We start from the raw sequence: 19,029 nt of genomic DNA, 5'->3' as shown, positions 1-19,029 counted from the left end.
AAGGCCGGTTCTCGTAAGAGCAAGGAAAGCACCTCTGCTCTGCCCATACGAGTCCCACACTATAGGGCAGGTGACTGTGTTTTCCTGCTTCTAAGTGACATGATATGGAAGGACTGGAATCCTCTAACGTGGAAGAAGCTGATGCCACAAAAGCAAGGCAGAGAAAGAAGACACAGCCCCAAGGTGATGTCAGGAGTAAAATATCAGTATTTTCCTCTGTGATCAGTAAACCCCCAGCTAACACGACTGCGCTGGCAAAAGTGGACTCTAAATGGTGCCGTGCCGTGCCGGAGCAACCGACAGGGCAAGCCTGCAAGATGCCACAAACAGATGTAATTAAAATACCTTTTCTGCCCTGCTCTCCATCCCCTCAGCAATGAAATCCATTATAAAGCGTGGAAAGAAAATTATTTAAAATGTCCCTGAAGCTAAGTTGTTGACACCAGTGTAGACAGATGGATTTTGATACACCCTTGATTAAACAGCTTTCTGCAGAAGCCAAAGAGGGCAGGAAAGGAGCTGGGTGATGAGCCAGAGAACCACCCTAGAAACGGTAGCTATTGCACAGAAAAAGCAAGTGCTGTTGCAGGGGAAAGCTGCCCCGACAACCAGCCAGAGCCTAAAACAGCCACATCCCCCTGGGAAGCAGGCTGCAACCCTCTGCTTCAGTGCCAGGCTCCTGTTCCTGAGCATTCTGCTCCGAGTCAGGCCAGCAATACCACACACATCGCTGCTTCCAGCCTCCGATGAAAGGCTGCGGTGAAAGCAAGCAACAGAAAGTCTCACACAGTGCTCAGCCTGTAGCAGGGCCAGCAATACTTCCATTTCCCATGGAGTTACACATCACGGAGGGATTCTCCAGGGTGCGGTAGGATACCGGCTCCAAGCAGTTTTCCCCACAGGCATTCACAACATCTCTTTCTTCCTTGCTCTCTCACACACAGATGCTCTTGGACTGATAAGGATTGAACTCCCTTGGCAGAGAGGGGCAAAGATGAAGTCTTCTCCCTGGCCCTCTATTTATATCAAGCTGGTAGGAACTCGTTATCTTTAAAATCTCTGGCACGTACAGCTGCAATCAGCCATCAGGCCGGAAAGTTATTAGGGGTGGGCAAGAAAGGAGCCAAAACCACATTAAAGCTGTTTTCTCAGGGAAGCAAACGAAAGGCAAGAAGGAAGGGTGTTACAGCTGGGTGTGGGCATCTGACCTGTCCACCTCTTAGAGACCTCAGAGAGGAAACCCAGGGAGGACAGAGGGTCAAAGATAGTTGCAGAGCTCAAAGCATGGCCTGGAGATACCTACAGCACCCAGAGCTGAGGTTCAACATCGTGAGTGAGCGCACACAGGCTCTGCAACCCTGGGTGCTGCAGGCATAGGGGGTCATGGAGCAACTCAAACTAGTGACCACTGCTTATCAGTCCTATGCCAGTGTAACTCTGGCCCGCTCTGGTGGCCAAGAGCTCTGCAGTTGTTGTTAGACAGTAGAAAAGGCTCGCAGGCATGTCCCACAAGAAAAGGGGCTTTCCCGTCAAATATTCCTCAGGCTTTAGGTACAAAGGTATTTGACAGAAGATTCCACACGATGAAAGATTTACAAAGCAGAAAGTATAAGATACTCAGTATCACCAGCTCCTGCAGGTAGTCAAGCCCCTGTTTTTGCACAATATTAATCTCTTATTCCTACCTATTTCAGATGGTTCAAACAGAAGCTTCACATGTTTAATTCCCCCTGCTCTCTCCCATGGCCTGAAAGAAATTGAGGCAAGCAGCAACAATCCCATATCTAGCATCCATTTTATTATTTTTCTAGGACTTGGCTGCGAGTGCCCTGTGCAAACCTGACACTTGGGAACCCTCAGCTGCTTGTTTTTCTACGCACTTTGAGACTGAGGTGGCTTTTGGTCCCTGTTCTGCTCAATGCAATGCTCAGAGTCCTGCTTCGTAACCACAGTATCACTGATCTTCAGATCTGCAAATAACCGAGAGGCAGCTGAGCTCCCTTCTGAGTCATCAGAAATCCAGCCCCATGCTAACAAAGGAACAGCCCAGCCAGCCACAGAGAGCACTGCATCCCCACCTTTCCTGCAGCGGTTTAGTCTGGGCAAGTGTAATCGTGTCTCCAACAAGCAAGCAGGTGTTTTAAAAGTTCACCAATGCATTTCAATTAACCATGTTTTTAAACGCTCTTCACACCCAGCCCAAGTGAAAATACAACTGCATCTCAGACATCTCAGAGAATGGGGTGCCCTTCCACAGGGTATCACAGCTGCTTGTAGCCCCCATTTTTGTACCCAGGAAAGGACTGAGGTGGGGGAAGCACCTTTATCTTAAGGCTGTTTAAGCAAAGTCTCACATCTTTTAAAATAGGGCAAGAAGGTCACGTTTACTGCTTAGCAACTTTTTTCTCTCCCAAAAAGTCACCACCCCAAACTTGCCATGGCCATGATGTGTATGTGGGCACCCACGCACAGAGAGGAAGGAGCAGCTGGTCCCTGCCTTAGTCTCTGATAGTCCGTTCAGAAGCTGACAGTTGAGCATTTTATTCCCCTGCAGATAAAACACATCAGTTGAGCACACCCAGGGAAGTAGCAGGACCAGAGCAAATTCCCAGAAAAAGCCTTGGCAGCGTTCCCCCCGCTCTGCGGCTGCGAGTGAGATGGAGTAACGGAGCACGACACATGGAGCAACAGAAGCTGAACAATGCACATGTTACTGCAAGGAAAATTAACAATATTAGGGGGGAGGGGGAAAGGGAAAGCTCTTGCTAGCAAATATTTATTAAAACACAATCTTATCCTCATCTGACCCTAATTCCGAGTAAAGAAAGCTGGACAGGCTGCTGGTGCATTCAGGCGATATCGCTGACCATTCATGTATATAATTGCCCAGGAGGTCCCACAACCAGCCCCTTGCCTTTCCTCTGGCATCTTAAGATGCATCAGTTTAAGCCACCAGTATTTTTAAGTCCGCTCAGTCTCACTCTCCAGGCTTCCAGAGTCCTCTCACATAGTCAAAGCATCTCCCAGTCACCCCAGAGGACTCCCAGACCAGCTAGCTCACCATGCATCTTGTTCAGCGTTGCCTGTCTTGGATACAAAAGGACACACTGCTCACGAGCCCTGCAGTCCCCACAGATCTCCTTCCACATGTCTCCAACGGGGAACAGCAAGGGATGTACTTCCCATCCAAGGCAGCCCACTGAGCAAGCCAGTGTGCTCCACAAAGAGGAGACAGACATCTGCTGCCCTCAGTAGGGTTTGGGGGTCTACCTACCCTACCAGCAGCTACACAGCTACCTCAAAGCAGCACAGGGAAGACCAGATTTCACCCAGTTTAGGGACCGCATGTGTAAGGAATCTTGGGAAAGCTAGACAAGTGCCGAGTGGTTTGACAGACTCCTGGAAAAGGCCACCACTGCTGACCACTCAGCAAGCAAAGGGCTTGCTGCAGTGTCCCTAGCAGTCGTCAGCCATAAAGTCTGATCACATGGCATAATAGTATTCCTTAAATATGCTTTATATTTAAAAAAGAATGAAGAACCAAGGGGAAAACATACTGTGATGGAAGGGGAGAGCTGAAGTTCAACCACTCTAAGAAACCCTAAAGACAAACGCACATTTCACATCTTGAAATCCGTAAGAGTTGATTTTCTGTTCCTCAGCTTCAATCGCCTCTTTGCTAGTGAGATTTGGCAGTAGCCCAGGCCTCCTGAGGAAGCAGAGACAAGGATTTTCCAAAGGATTTGTCACCCACATCTCCTCCCGCAATACTTCCTTGGGGATTTTCTAATGAGCAAGGCTCTCCTTTGAAAAAAAAAAAAAAAATTGCTTTTAAAAGACAAGGCCACAGCCACAAGAAACCCGACAGCAATATTTCTGCCTGAGCCGTAGCTCCAAGCCCAGTGCTCACCTGCAAGCCCTGCTGCCCTCCACCTGTTTAAGGAGGATGTTTTCATTATTGTTCAATTTGCAATGAGTTTAGCTTCGTGTCCTTCATTGGATTATTTTTATATTTAATGTCCTCTCCTCTTCTTTTTATAGACTGGTAATCTGAGTCCCTTGGTAAGGCTGAGTAATCTTGATCAGATTTTAATCAAAGCCAGCCAGATCCTCAGCTGCCAGTATTGATGCACCTGCCTTTAAATATTTGAACGATACCAGTTTACCCTGGTGAGGTACGGGCCCCCTCCGTCCAGAAAATTTAAATTCCTTCCTATGCATCAAGCTAAAACAACAAGACAGAAGCAGTAACCTGCTGCGAAGAGGTTTTAGTTTATAAAACCAATACGCAGGATTTCAGAACTAAATGAAAATCTGAGATAATCCCTCCCCAAATCCAGCCTGGGAAAAGCACTCCGGACAGATCAGTATCAAGTAAGTTCTTAAAACACACTTTTTCCTCCTGTGAAAGCTACCATCAAGTCAGAGTCGAAGGGAAATTACCCACAGTGCCTCACTCCTTGACATGACCCAGATAATTCATGTTTTCCACCCATAGAAAATGCCTATTTTACCTGCGCAGGCTTCTTCAGGAGGGACCTGCTTCTGCTTTGTTCAGCAATGACCCTTGTGTCACTGGCAAAGCCCAGCATCCAAAATCAGCATATTAGTTGGAAAATAATGAGATTTCTGAAACACAAAATGTTGGCTCCATTTTCCTTACCTTTAAAGATGCTATCTGCCAGCGTCCCTCTGCAAATCAGAAAGATAAAAAAAGCACTTAGATGAAAGAGAGTCTCATCTAATCGCCTGACTCCAGGAGATGAGCTTGAGGTGGAGATGGGGCTGTCCCACAGAGCTTGTCAGTATTTGGAGTGCAAACAGCATCCACGTGAAGCCAGAAACAGATGATTACCTAAAACACTCTGTTAAAGGTCAGACAAGCCAGTTACACGCATTTATTTTCACATCTGGGGGTAAACTCCTGAGAAACATTAGGGATTTTGCAGGTTCTTCTTTGGTCATTTCCACCGAAGCAGAGGTTACATCAAAGGCAGCACATCTGGTGCTCACACAAGCAGCACCTGAGGAGTTGCGCCAGTGCATCACAACAAATCTGCATTTCCATCCTTGCTGCTAGAGTGCCGTAAGGCCTTCAGGGTTTGTCAGAACCACGCTCTAGTTTGGGCCCAGTCCTGAACAGGAGGAGGAGAACAACTGGAGGATCTCAGTCCCTCCTTCCCTCAGGAGGTTGAGGACTCCTACTCATCTTTTCCAGCTGCTGGCTGGACCTGCCCTCCCTTCTGCCTCCAGCTGGGCTAGCTTTGCAAGCAGGCAGGCTGGGATCAAACCCTCCCCTGCTCACGGCTGTCACTGCCATCCTGTTTCACAACCAGGTATCTCAGCTTTGTTCTCCACACCCCAAAGTCAAGCTGGAGGAAACAGAATCACTTGCAAAAGCCCAAGACATAGCCCAGCCCCTGAACTGCACTTGGATCCATATCACGTCCTTCACGCAAGTCCAGTAAAACCAGTGACCCATTGAACTAAGTAAATACTATAGGATTAGATGCTTCCCTGCTAGGAACAATGCCACGGGACAGTGTCATTAAGATGTTATTACCATTAAGAGGACCAAAACCAAACTAGGCATTAAAAAAAACAACACGAGTCAGCTGATGGTTGTAAGGAGAAATTACAAAAAGGCAGAGCTAGGGATGAGGGAAGAGCAAGGACTTTGTCTCTTTCCCCATGGCTCCTCCACAGCTCTGGGAGTCAAAGACTGCTCCAGTGGACACAACCCTACCGGTTCCTTCCCATACAGAGGGAACACTAAACAGGCTGCAAAGGCCCTGGTGTCATGCCCAGGGACTAATCCCAAACCCTTCAGGGGGTTTAGATCCAAGTCACCGGTGGCTCCTCCAGTCTCTAGACTTGCAGACAAGCAACCCACATGGCATTGATCCAGCTGCAAGCAGACACTTGGGAAAGCTACGGCAAATCAGCTAAGATGGGACTCAACACAGGTTGCATATTAATAGGCACATTAAACCACCCTGTAAATAGTCTCATGAAGGAGCCTATATGGAGGAGCATCTGCAGGGGGGTTAACGAGCTTCAGCTCCTGCAAGCAGACCGCGTCTTTTGTCCTTTCATATTAGCTCACCCAAGCATCCCCGATCCACGACACAGGTTCCTACAACAGATGGTCTTATTAGTGTCTGTGTGTAGTGACAAGGAGACAACAACAGGTGGGCTAGACAGTAACTGAAACACTTCACCCCACTTGCCCCAAACCAGGCTCAAGATCATGCCAAGGGCAACCAGGATCAAAGCACAAAATGGATGTCATGCGTAGGCGATCCAAATCGTGCTCACATGCCTCCTGCACTGTTAAGATCTCAGCTGGAACATGTTGTCCAGTTTGGGATGCTGATCTCCAAGACAGTATGAGCAATTGGAGACAGTCCAAAGGAGGCAGACAACAGTGACTGGAAATCTATAGGAGATGGCTGGCAAGGAGAGATGGAAAGCATTTGCGATGCTTGGTCTAGAGAGGACGGAGACATGGTTACCGTCTTCAGAAAAGCGAAAAAGGAAAGGGGAAAAAAACCAAACCACTCTTCCCTACCTGTGGAAAGGACAGTAAATTCTAAGCTTGATTTAAAACAAGGAACCTTTCAGTCAAACATTACGAAAAAACTTTCCAAGTGTACAGACAGCAAAAGCACTAGACAGCTGTCAGATCTCCACTGCTTTCTTCAAAACATCCACAGTTAAATTAAACCCTTTGGGCTATGCTACAGAAGACCCTATAACTCAGCCACGAGGCAGTCAAGAGAGTTACGAGCTCATTTTGCACTGTGACACGGGGAACAGATAGTCCAATGCCAGTGAAAAAGAAATTAATTTCCAGCTCATCATAAAAAACACCAAAAAAACCCAAAAAGCCACACAGCAGCTGCTGCTTAGAGGGACCTTTAAAAGCCCTTCCAGTGTGAAAAGGCCAACAAGGGAGAGAGCAGGCGCGTGCTTTGAGGGCTGGCAGGAGTGGCGGGGAATGGAGAGGAAAAAGCCACATCAAAGCTGGGCCTGCTAGGGTTGTGGCAAAGAGATCAGGAAGAGCAGAGCAGCAATACCTACCTGTCAAAGCAAAGCCCTGCTGAAGTCAAGAGGATGCTCCAAGAGCGTTCCAAGCTGTACTCTGCTAAGTGACTCACCCACTGCACGCTGCTCGCTGTGCCATCGGCAAGGTTCCTCGTGCCCTCGCAGGACCTCCCACGGAGGCTCAGGTGCTCTCTCTCCTCCGGCACGTGCAAGCCTTGCTTTGAGCTGCTGGCTCCACTGTTCACCCGTGCCGAGCCAGTCCCGTCTCCAGGCCAGGCCACTTCCACGCTGTAACTGAAGACCGAGCCTCCAGGCTGACTCACAGCTTCATGGGTGCTAACACAAGGCATGAGCACACAGCTGGGTGCTCTCAGTAGCCAGAGGAGAAAGCATTTGGGCATGTCCATGGTTTTGTCCATGTCCAACCAAATAAAACAATACGTATATCTATCTGTATCCAACCAAGTTAAATATTGTTATACATCAAACCAAATAAATCACAGGTACAGAAGCTTTTCAAGCCTAAGGCAAACGGGGGTGCCCCCAGGCTCTCCTGAACTTTACCTTCCTCGGAACATGGGCTGGAGCCCAGGATTTGCACGCCATCCTCCTTGGAGTTGCGTCCTGGCTGCCTGTTGACCTCTTGCGCGAGTGAAAAATACAGCCACTTTGTTGCCTGCCTCATCGTGGGCCTGCTCGATTCCAGATACATTGCTTGGAGCCAGTTCCTGCATCTTACCTTCAAATTTATTCAAGGCAAAACGTCTTCTGTGCTCTGTGGCCCAAACCTCCCTGTATTTGAGCTCTTCGTATATTTTTGACTGGATCTGGAGTTCAGGGAGCCAAGAGATACTTGGGAAACCAAATTCTGCCTATTTGCCTGGGTACTCCTCAGAAAACACAGCTCAATACAGATCCATGATAAAGCCTAACCATCCGATGGAGAGTCCCCTAGTGACAAAGACAACGCTTGCAGCAGGTTTCACTCCAGATCTAGCCATTCCTGCATGCCAGACCTAAATTTTAAGCCCATAAATATTCCTCCCCAGTTTCTCCTCCCACACTGACTTGTTTGTGTGAAGCTCGGCTCAGACCATCACCCTCACTGTATTTGCAAGACTAAGTGCAGCCAAAGTCAGCCCACCTGAGAAGAAACTTCTTGACCTCTTCCACCACTCCCTTCCCCACGTGCATCACAGAGAGACTGCGAGACACATCTGCAGTGAACTATTATCCTCTGTGCTCTGCCTCCCGCTTTGTTTATAGAGACTTTGGGGAGATTTGTGGGCCTGGTGATGAATTATAGGGAGGAAGACAAACATATTTTACTGTTCTGGGCAAGGAGTGCTGGAATCCCATGGACATCTGGAGGAATTATTTGCAGAAAATTAACATTGTTTGTCATTTGCATGATGAACTTCTGGATCTCAAATGACTGATGAGAAGAAACCGGTGGGAGATGTTCATTATCCCTGATGGAGTGAAGCCCCTTGACATGATGCTAAGGTCGCCATGATCTATGGACCTACTGATTGACAACTCCGAGTGCTCTGGAATTGAACACACAATATAACTGGGGGCGTAAGTGATCTGCCACATTAAATGCCGAGGCGTTAGTAATTGTTGCTTGCCTCTGATTGCTGGAGTTTCGGATGCACTTGTTCTGACTGTCTCACAGGGCACACACATTAACTCCTTCCTGACTAATTTCAGGACACAAAATTCAGCCAGGGGCACCTGCAGGTACCCAGGCAGCCTCAGGGATGAAAACTCCCAGGCTTTCTTGTTTATTTCTTGATGTGCCTTTTGGGAACATGCTCTCAGCAGCTCCCTGACACAGATTCCCCAACTCTGCCTCAATAGCAGTTACAAATCCCAGGCAGTGGCAGATAACATGCCTTCACCAGCCCTGCAAGGGAGACACTTGAATTCATAGCACGGTAAAGAAGCCCTCAAAGTTTCCCCAGTACCACAGTGCAGCACACCTTGTTCCTCTTTATGTTAATATTTGCTGCTTGGGAGCTAACTTCAGGGGGTTTTTCCTTGCAACATTAATGTACCGATGCCGGGAAGCAGCTTTTCTTGAGAGCTGGGAGCACCACTAGCTGCAAGGCAGGGTGGCAGGCACCCAGAAGAATAGTGTCTGAGAAACATCATCTTGCTTAGGATATGGCTCTTGGTTCCTCAGCATCTCAATTTCTTCCTTTGAGAAGCTCAAATATTCATTGATCTGCTTCTAGATTGTTGCTCCTAAGTCCCCTGAGCTGGTGTCACCCAAACTGGGGGCGAGGTCCCCTCTGCTTCCCAAGGAAAGAGGCACAGCTGGGGTGCAAAAGGGATGTGAGGTCTCTCCAGAGGAGCAGTGCGGGTGCATCAGCTGTGGCAGGCTTATTAGAGAGGGATGCAAGAAAGGCAGAGGGCACCTGGGCCCAGATCAAATTCACTCACAGAAGCACTGCCTCAAGTACTTTTGTGAGTTCCTCTAAATTAATTTCCCAGTGCTTCCACCCCCTTACCTCTAAGCAGAGAGAACAGCACCCCCCTTCCTCACAGGGCTGCTGGGAAGACAAAATCACAAATATTTCTGAGGCAAGAAAGCAGGAGAATATATACTTACTATAGGATCTAATGAAAAATCAAAACGTTTTGGGCACCAGGACTACCCCAGCATCACTACATGACGAGGAAAGCAGGGGAAGTCCTCTGCTGTGGACTGCAGCCTCCCCAGCAGCACAAGATCTGAGGAAAGATAATTACACTGACAGTATTCTCTGTGCAAAGGTACTGCAAAAATATGCTGACACCTTTTCTTATATCAAACGAAAACGATGCACTGATTAACACGGGCAGAAAAATTCAGCCCCTGCCTTTCCGAAACATCTCAAGGCCATGATGCGATGAGCACGTGGATGGGGTGATGCAGTTTGATTTTGCCTCGGAGACAAGAGCACCCTATAGATTTGGGGCAGGCATGGGAGAGCCAGCACCGACGGCGCTCCATGAACAACCACAGCTCAGGGGATGGCTCCACTCCAAGATCTGTCCCCCCTTACTGGGACTGGAGCTGAGACAGGGAAAAAAAATGAGCATCTGGAAGTCCATAGGAATAAGCTAATGCCGCAGCACTGTCAGTCATGTGCTAATACCCTTAGCTGAAGAAACATATTGATCCTGATTGCCTGGAATTGCACTTGAAAAGGGCTGGGTGACATTTCCAAGGAGACACGAGCTACTTTCAAGTCAATTAGCAGCATTGGAGGATTCATGCTGAGGGGACGCACTCACCTCCGAGGAATGCCAGGAGAGAATGAGAATTGAATTAAGCCTTTTCATACACCAAGAAACAAATCCTTTAATGGCCTGTAACAGCTGACGGGACACCCAGGGTCGCCAAAAGCATGCTGGCAGCAGCTAGGTGAAGAAGCTTCCTGGTGAAGCTGAGGACTGCAGAGCAGCTGAATCCTTGTTAAGGGCCCAGGAAGGCATGCAGAGCCACACAGGGTAATCCTCTAGATAAGGGAGCAGAGGGAAGAAAAGTTTAAGTTCTATGTAAATAATGCATGCGAAGCTCTTCATTCCTCTCCAGGTACCTGACCTCCCTCGGGGCTCAACAGGAACACCACAGCCAGCAGCATCTCACACACGACTCAGCAGCACGTGACCTTCACAGAACAGGCACTTAGATGAGGTCTTTCGCCTACTGCCTTCCCCAGAAAACTCCTTCCTCATACGGATCCCAGGGACTCCTTCAGAGCCTGGGATCCCAGGCAGGTTTGAAACCAGTACAGCAAACCCAAAGGCAGAGAAATTAGGGTAACTCTGCGATCCCTCCGATTTTTCTATGAGCAGGGGCTCTGACCCATATTTAGTTTCCATGATTCCTTTTATGTTCCTATAAACATGAGGCTTGTACCCAAATTCAAGGCTTTCCGGACGGCTTTCTGGAGATGATTTCCTGTTCTCTCACAGCAACTGCCGTCATTCTGTCTCACACGCCAAGGAGCACAACCCTTTGATCCATGTGCAGGAGGGCAATGAGCTCCAGTGAAAAGCCTTTCAATCCATTCTGCAGGGTGGAAGTGACCCCACCAGCTACAGAGTGACTGAGAAGCCTCAGACCTGAACAGGTCCCAGAGGAGTATTTCAATCTTCATGAGTATGGCACAGGAAAAAAAAAACACTGGAAAGAGAAGCCAGCCCACCTGTTTTTTCCAGCCTCAGATCTGCATCGAGCTCTGCAAACTCTCAAACACTGTGGGTTTCCTTGTGATAGCATCTCTCAGTAACAAGCCCAAAGCAGTCTTCAACATACTGGTGGCATTCAGAGGCCCCAGAAATGCCAGCATGTTCTTCTGAGTGTTGCGCCAGCCCAGGAAAACTGCCCCTTCACCCCCTTCCAAAGCCAAGTAGTTCAGCTTAAGCCCAAGAGACAAATCATGTCCTCAGCCCTTTCCTCATCCACCCACCTACACCAGGGATGCTGCAGCAAGAGCTCTAACGGAGCTAATCCTTCTGGCAGGAAACTGCTGCTGCAGCAGCACAAGTTTTACTGGGCGTGTAATCACAAGATTTGCTACTCATCCTCACCATGATGCAGGTTTTCCTAGTCCAGCACCAACCAAGACCCTCTCGGTGCGCTCCCGGCTTTCCACCCTCCCCTCTTCTCCCCACTGCTACAGTCCTGAACTGAGGAATAGAGACAGCCAGCTCCAGTCCCAAAGGAAATCAGATGGAAGTTGTTCCTTTCAACTCAGCTGAAGAAAAGAACCAGTGCTTATAAACCTGCAGGCTTCAGGCAGAATAAATGAATCTCCTAATAGCCCCTGCAGACAGGAGGAGACTTGGGAAATGGATTCTCCCATGGGCTCGCCATAAAGTGTCCCTTCGAGTTTTTAACCAAGCATTTTCTCATGGGAGATTCTCGCACGGCCAGTGATTTCCCAGAGCAGAAAATGAAAGCAGAACTGACACACACATCTGACAAGTCCTGCAGAGCCGGAGCCCCCATGCTTTTGGTAATGGAGATTATGCACAACTCTGACCACAAATGCCTACCCAAAGCACAGCCAAAAAGCTTAAGAAATACATTTTCACTAGAACAACAGAGTGCAAGGTGTCAGGCTCATTTTGCAAGGACTGGTAGGAGCCTGGATCTCAATTAAAGCTAGCAGGGCTCAGAATAGCCTTTTGCAGTATTTCCAGCCTGGAACATAAAGCATAGGTCATATTACTGAAAGCACCTGAGAAACACAAATGTCTGAGGCTCAGCTTCAAAGTGACCCTTGTTCCAACACCCGCATACTTTCCTCCGTGGATGGAATATGGTTAAAAGCAACACATGACTACCGTTTAATACTAAAGAAGTCAACCAGACCACGTTGATGCAGGCAGAGGCTGCACTTACAGGTAGGGAGCAGATGCACAGAAGTGACTTTTCCAAGGCTATACAGTAAATCCAAAGCACAACAAGAGACTTAACCCCAGGTCTTCCAAACTGCTTTTCTCCCAGACCATTGCACTTTTCTTCCTGCTTGCTATTAAAAGCCAACTGAAGGGATACAGTATGGCTGCATGGACATGCTCAACAACCAGTTCTCTAGGGAGGAGCACAACTGAGAGACAGAATCCACTCCGTTCGTGAGACGGGAAGAAAGCAGAGGGGAACAGCAGGGTGCTCCTGACAAGAGGGGAAGGAAAGCAAAGGGGTTTTATCTTTTCCTTTACTGTGAAGAGATGTCTGCATTTCTCTTATTAACAGCAAGGCTCAGCCTTAGCTACAGAACAGCAGGAGAGACTAAGAAATGGGGCCTTTTCAAAGCACCATTTCTCCATAAATCTCAAAGATGAGCTGTTGCCCACAAGAGCGGCCCATTACCTTTCTGGGGCCCTCTCACTTAAGCATGCAGGAAGCCAAACTGGTTGATTTAATGACCCTTTCTGGGTTTCAAATGAAGCAACAGCATCCCCCCCAACCACCAGCAGCCCAGAAGGACCCACTAAGGTACTACACCATGTAAGAAAGTCAACCCTGATTGCCCCAAGGTCTGTGGGGGCAGAGGGGATGGTTCAGCTCACTTCCAGGCCTGAAGAACCATCAACTCATCTGTATGGAGATGCCACCATGTGTGCTGGTGTATTTTATCACTTTTTTATTAAAAAGAGAAGTAGTTCCCTCTTCTACAGAGTATCACACGCATGAGGGGCTGACCCAATTGCGTTTAGCTCCAGAAAGAAGTCTGCCATGATACCTATTGGGTCACAGATGCTGTAGGAAGGGCAGGGGGACAGATGGAGGCATCAGAGGTGGATGTGCTTAACTGGCTAGGTGACGAGCCACTGGGTTAATGGTGGGCTCTGTGCTGGGTGGGTGGAAGGGGGAATGAGCAGGTGTCTGCAGAAGCTGGAGGGATGGGAGAGGGGAGGACCTCTATCACGTGTTAAAGCTGTTTGCTCTGGCTGTAGCTGCCATTATGAATTTCTTCTACCCTTGGCAAAAAAAGATGCAAACCCCAACCTAGTATGAAGTTGGAGGATGACTCGGGTATTTATTTATTTATTCCCGCCACCCCCCACCCCCCCCGGCCAACTTCAGCTCTCTTCCAACCCCAGTTCACCCCAGCAACTCCCACTGCAGCAGTCTCAGCAAATCCAACGAGCCCAGGAGTTCACATCTCTGCACTGGGAAAGCACTTAAATACATACACATACACACCCCGGGGGGAGATCTTCCCTCTACCTTCTCATAGCTAGACCTGAGGGCTCAGCTGTGTCTTCTTACATAGATATTTTTATGAAGACAGGGGAATTAAGTTTTATTAAAATAAGGGCTATGATTCTCTCTGTCACATGCTCCCACGACACAAGAGTTCAACATGACATGTATCACCAGGAGGGCTACCAGTAAAATTGCAAGAACTAGCAACCAAAAGACCTAGGTTCAGGCCAGAGGCAAAGAAAAGACACAGCATTACAAGGGGCTGAACATCTCGTATTGTTCTCACGTGTGTCCTCAGGTCAGGTGTGGAGCAGAGACAGTGAGGCAAGGCAGCAATGAAACAATACTGATCGTGTTTTCCTTGCCCTGTGCCATTCATACTCTAAGGCTGTTACAGCTGCAGCCACGTGTTCCCCAAACAGCTACAGACAGAGAGGATTTTATTCTCTCTAAAGCTAAATCTCTAATCCAAAACCCTACAGATAAAAAACAGGGTCGGGAAAGGAAGCAATGCCCAGCTTTCACCAAGCAAGAACCAGCTGTGCAACTGCCTGGGTGCCAATAGGACAGAGATAACGATGCTGAAGTGGATAAAATCAATTGTTCTGTAAGAGCTTTCTGGGACCATTAGTTAATTAAGCTGCCAACAGATAAAGGTCTGTATAAAAAGCTCTGATCACCTTCAGCACCCAAGATTAAAGAAAAGCAGTGGGTCTTGGTGCCCATCCCCTGCCTACCTGCAAAATGCAAACCTATTTTTTCTCTGCATGCTCTCTACTTTCATAGAGCAGCAAGAGTTAAAACCAAATCCACACTCCTTCAGCAAAAGCAAAGATGCTGCCAAGCACATCAACACCAGGGAGAAGGCAAGCACAAGCCCGCGGCTTGCAAGCTGCCCAGCTTTATTATTTCTTGAAACAAAGACATCAATTAGTGAAAATATTTTTCAAGAGCTACAAGGGATGCAGCACCCGTGATGAGCCTCTCCCAGACCCATCCGCCTCTTGGAAGCATCACTGGGAGATGACAAGCAACTTTTTTGCTTTGCTCATCCTCAGCCCACCAGCAGCCACACCGCAGCTCTCCCCATAGATGTTGAAGTTGCCTCATTCTCACCCAAGGGACGGTGGACCTACCCCATCGGTGCTGCGCTCCAGTAGCCTCGGCAGGGTTAAACCCAGGCAGGATCTTTCTAGATAGTGCTCCGCAAGATGAGCTGGAAAAAAAAAGGGGGGGGGGATTTGGAAGCCCAAGAACAAGACAGGAGCAAAGAGGGACTGTTCTCTAAAGACCTTCAGTAACAGGGCACTCTCATGAAAATCACAGAGCATCATGAGGTCTCAGCAAACAGGAAAGACAAAGACTGCAATTGCCGTTTTTGAACGCCCTTGAAGATGCTACAAGACTAAGCGGTGCTCTCCTCAAACCTTGTCTTTCCAAAAGGGATGGCTTCTCAGTGTACCTTTACCTTGCTGGTGACCCACAGACTCTTTGTAACCACATTCTCATCCTTACCTTTAAATCTCACTCAGGAGCTGAAGCCAGAAGTTAAGTGGTTTACACACTTCTGCTGAGATGAGTAGCATCATTTTCTCCTGGCTCCCCACGTGAATTACAGCCCCCTCTGGGCAGTGCAGAATTGCTTTTGAAGAGCGGCTAGAAACACTTCAGCACTTTCTGAACAGATAAAAGGAGAGCTGTTGAATCCAGTACATTCTGGGGAACACAGAGATTTTGCTTCCCGACGGCTGTTTACAGCACTAGCACAGCCTGCCTGGGATAGCATTAACCACCGTGGTGCTCCAGCAAAGTTACCACCACCACCCCACACAGGGCGGTGGATTTGCCACAGGAAAGAGCAGAACACTACGCCAACAGCCTCTGGTTAACATGTAAATCCCAGCAAACTCATACATCCCCTGCTGCCATCCAGGTTTTCTGAGGCTCTGACTGGGGAGTCAGAGCCAGACTCCATTTTTACAGCTACTTGGAGGGCACAAGCTGGCAAGGCTGGAAAGAGGAGCTCCGGGAGGAAGACACAAGCATGTCCCAGCACTTCTCCAAAACAGAGCAGTGGGATGAGCTCCCGATATGTCACAACTGCATGGGACGAATGCAGAGCAGTGCACCGGAGGCAGCATGACCCCCATGGGACTAGTGGCACCCCAAAACCAGCAATGAAGCTATAGGACTGAGCGGTAGCATTTTACACCTCCTCCCTCTGTCTTGCTTATTCCAGCCTCACACGACCTTCTAGCAACACACAGCTCAGGAACATCTTTCATTATTTTGTTTAAAACGCTTTCCAAACCCATTTAATATTTAGCATCCACAGTATCCCGTAGCAATGAGTTCCACAGTTTGCCTACATGTCACAGCAAGCGATTTCTCCTTTTGAAGCATCCACAAAGTCATTTCACTGCAGATGCAGAATGAGATGAAAAAGCAGGAGGCGGTCCAGAGGAGAAGAAATAAAACCATCACGGCTTTAGGAAGAAGAACTGGTAAGGAAAGGTTAAATGAACTAGGTTCATTCAGCCTAGGGAGGGGAGGAAAAAAAACAAAAACAAAAAAAAAACCCCAGACTAAGGCACAAAGGCATAACAATCTTCCAGTAGCTAGCAGGTTATTAAGACAGCAGTCAATTGTTCTCTGTGTTCAGCGGCAGGAGAAGAAGAAATAATTTAACTTTGAGTTAAGAAAGCTTAAGTTTAGACATTAAAAAAAAAAAACCAAAAACCGCCAACAAACCTCTCTCACTAGAACAGATACCGGGGAAGTTGCAGAATTTTTCACTGGAGAAATCTACAGAAAGATTAAATAAACACCTGTGCGGAGGGGAAAGGTGTAATTGATCTTGCCTCAATGCCAACATACAGAGTAGATTATCTGCAGAGGTTCATTCCAGCCCTCTGCTCCGTGATACCAACAACAAACTTTCAAAATGCTTTCTTCATGCATTTTTAATTGCATTTTAATTTTTGTCCTCATATAGCTTGAGACAAGTGTAAAAAAAAAAAAAAAAAAAAAGAAGCTGTATCTAATAAATCAAAAATTACATGTTTTCCTTTTCTCCAATGTAATAAAAAGATGTAAAACTTCCAGATCTGAATAGATATATAAGTTAAACTATACAGTCACACCAATAAATATGTATGGGTGTCGCGTCCCCTTTTGCTTTGCCAAAAATAGTACCAAATTATGCCAACCAATGAGAAACTATGTTTCATTAGGAAATGAACTTTAAAATACAGATTAAAATGTGTTTTTTAAATCAAGATTTCCTGCTTGTTGATTTAAATCATGATTAAAATGGGTGATTTAAATCAACCATCCTGAACAAAACATGCACCTTTCTCAAGTCTTTACGGTGGAGAAGACAGTGGTACCCTGAAGATCCCTCAGATAAATCTAGTTTCTACCGCTCTGCTCTTTCTTCAGCTAAGCAGTCCTACCACATCCATCTTCTCTGAAGAAAAAGCAATTTCCATACCCAAACCTGACAGTCCCAGTCCTTTTCATTACCCTTCTTTGGACCTTGTGCCTGCACAGTTCTCCTGCCCAGGGAGCATCATCAAGAAATTTCAAGCTGACACAGAATCTGTCTCAAACAAACTTCCCTGCGACAATTATAATCAGATCCTCCCTGGATGCAAATAGTGTTTCTGAGCGTGGGCTCCAATCACAGCTCGTGAATAATTATGACAGGATTTCAAAAGCCGCCCTCAAGAACAAGTGGAATGTGGAATCAACACGCCTTCTCCCCAGGCTGGAAGTACATAGACAAGAAAGGAACTGCCTGCCAACAAGACAGAGCAGAGAGCCCCAAAAACCTTGTTACAAATGGATACTGGATATTTCATCCCAGAGTTGGACCTGTGGATCCTGTCAGGAATGCACTGCACCTTGGCCAGACCGCAGCCACTTCTAACGTGATCTCAAACACTTCAGCCAAGGGTGGCTGAGCATCTTCTCTAAGCCTCTTGCTTCCGCCTTCTCCTCCCAGCAGTGTCCTCTCTGCTGCTCACTGGACAGGGCAGCTCGACACTTATTAGAGTGGAGTTGGTTTAAGTGATCTTCAACCTGAGCCTAAAGGAGCCATGAGGCTGCCTCAGCCATGGGCTGAGGTAGCTTTGGAAGCTCCTCCAGGAGCTACAGCCATACCTCACCCTTTTGGGTGGGATGCTGCCAAAGGTGGTCTGTGGCTCCAGGAAAGGATACAGCCAGGTACTTTCCACCTGTGGCTCAGCCCCACATGCAAAAGGAAAGTCATAGCAAAAGAGCACCTCCAGGCATTACGTTCCTCAGTCACAGTCTAAAGCATCGAGGTGCCACAAAGCTGGTTGCTCCACATTTCTGTTAGATCATTCTGGGCCAGGGATGGGCAGGTCACATCTCCAAGTCAGGTCACAGGCTTCACGTAAAAGCTCCCCCGGAGCTCTGAAGAAATCTCCAGACCCCAGAGATATTTTGATTTTCAGACTACTCTGCCAAGACTACTAGCAGAGATGCAAAATTCTGGTGTTTCAGCAAGCGCTTGTCTATCAGAACTAGGCTGAACACCAGTTCATTTCCCTGGGCCCATGGACACAGAAGGGACTGGGACAGCAAAGCCCCAAGTGTATACCCCTGGTCAAGACACCTCCCAGTTTTCCCTTTCCTCCAAATCCAAGATCAGCTTGTGGTTCTGAAGATTCCCCAAGTGGCTTCCACCATTTTAATCTATTTACTTATTTAAGTGGATCTGAGCTAGAGAGGAACAGAAAGCTAGCAGGGAAGCTGAACTTCAGTTATTGCAAAGCCAGAATGGCTCTCCAGTCAACACAGGCAGAGATCCAGCCTCCCTGACTGACTTCCATGGGCCACATGGAATATCCTAGTGCCAGAATCTTCCTTTCTGTATACAAGAAGTGGAGGGAGGTACGCAGAGCAATGAACAATGAAACCTTTCCAGCGACAACGTGTGAAACAGAGGCAACTCTGCCAGCCCGAGCCAGTAGCTCTGGGAATCACAAAGATCTCAACCCCAACTAGTCCATCCATGAAGGAAATGCCTCGTGGCCAGTTTAACTGTCTTGGTGGTGGCAATTTTAGCGGAACAGGAGTAGGAGTGGGAAAAAGGCATCAGCAAAGATGGAGCTGGAAAGGAGAAACAAGGACAAATTGAAAGAAATAACCACAGCTCTAGGAGGGAGTGGGCAGCCCAGAATCGACTTGAAATTTTCTCAGTCTGCACTGAGATTTCATCAGAAACAAAACAATTCCAC

Source organism: Falco biarmicus, chromosome 11 (assembly GCF_023638135.1).
Source record: "Falco biarmicus isolate bFalBia1 chromosome 11, bFalBia1.pri, whole genome shotgun sequence".
NCBI classification, from domain to species: Eukaryota; Metazoa; Chordata; class Aves; order Falconiformes; family Falconidae; genus Falco; species Falco biarmicus.
This window is presented reverse-complemented; position numbering follows the sequence as displayed.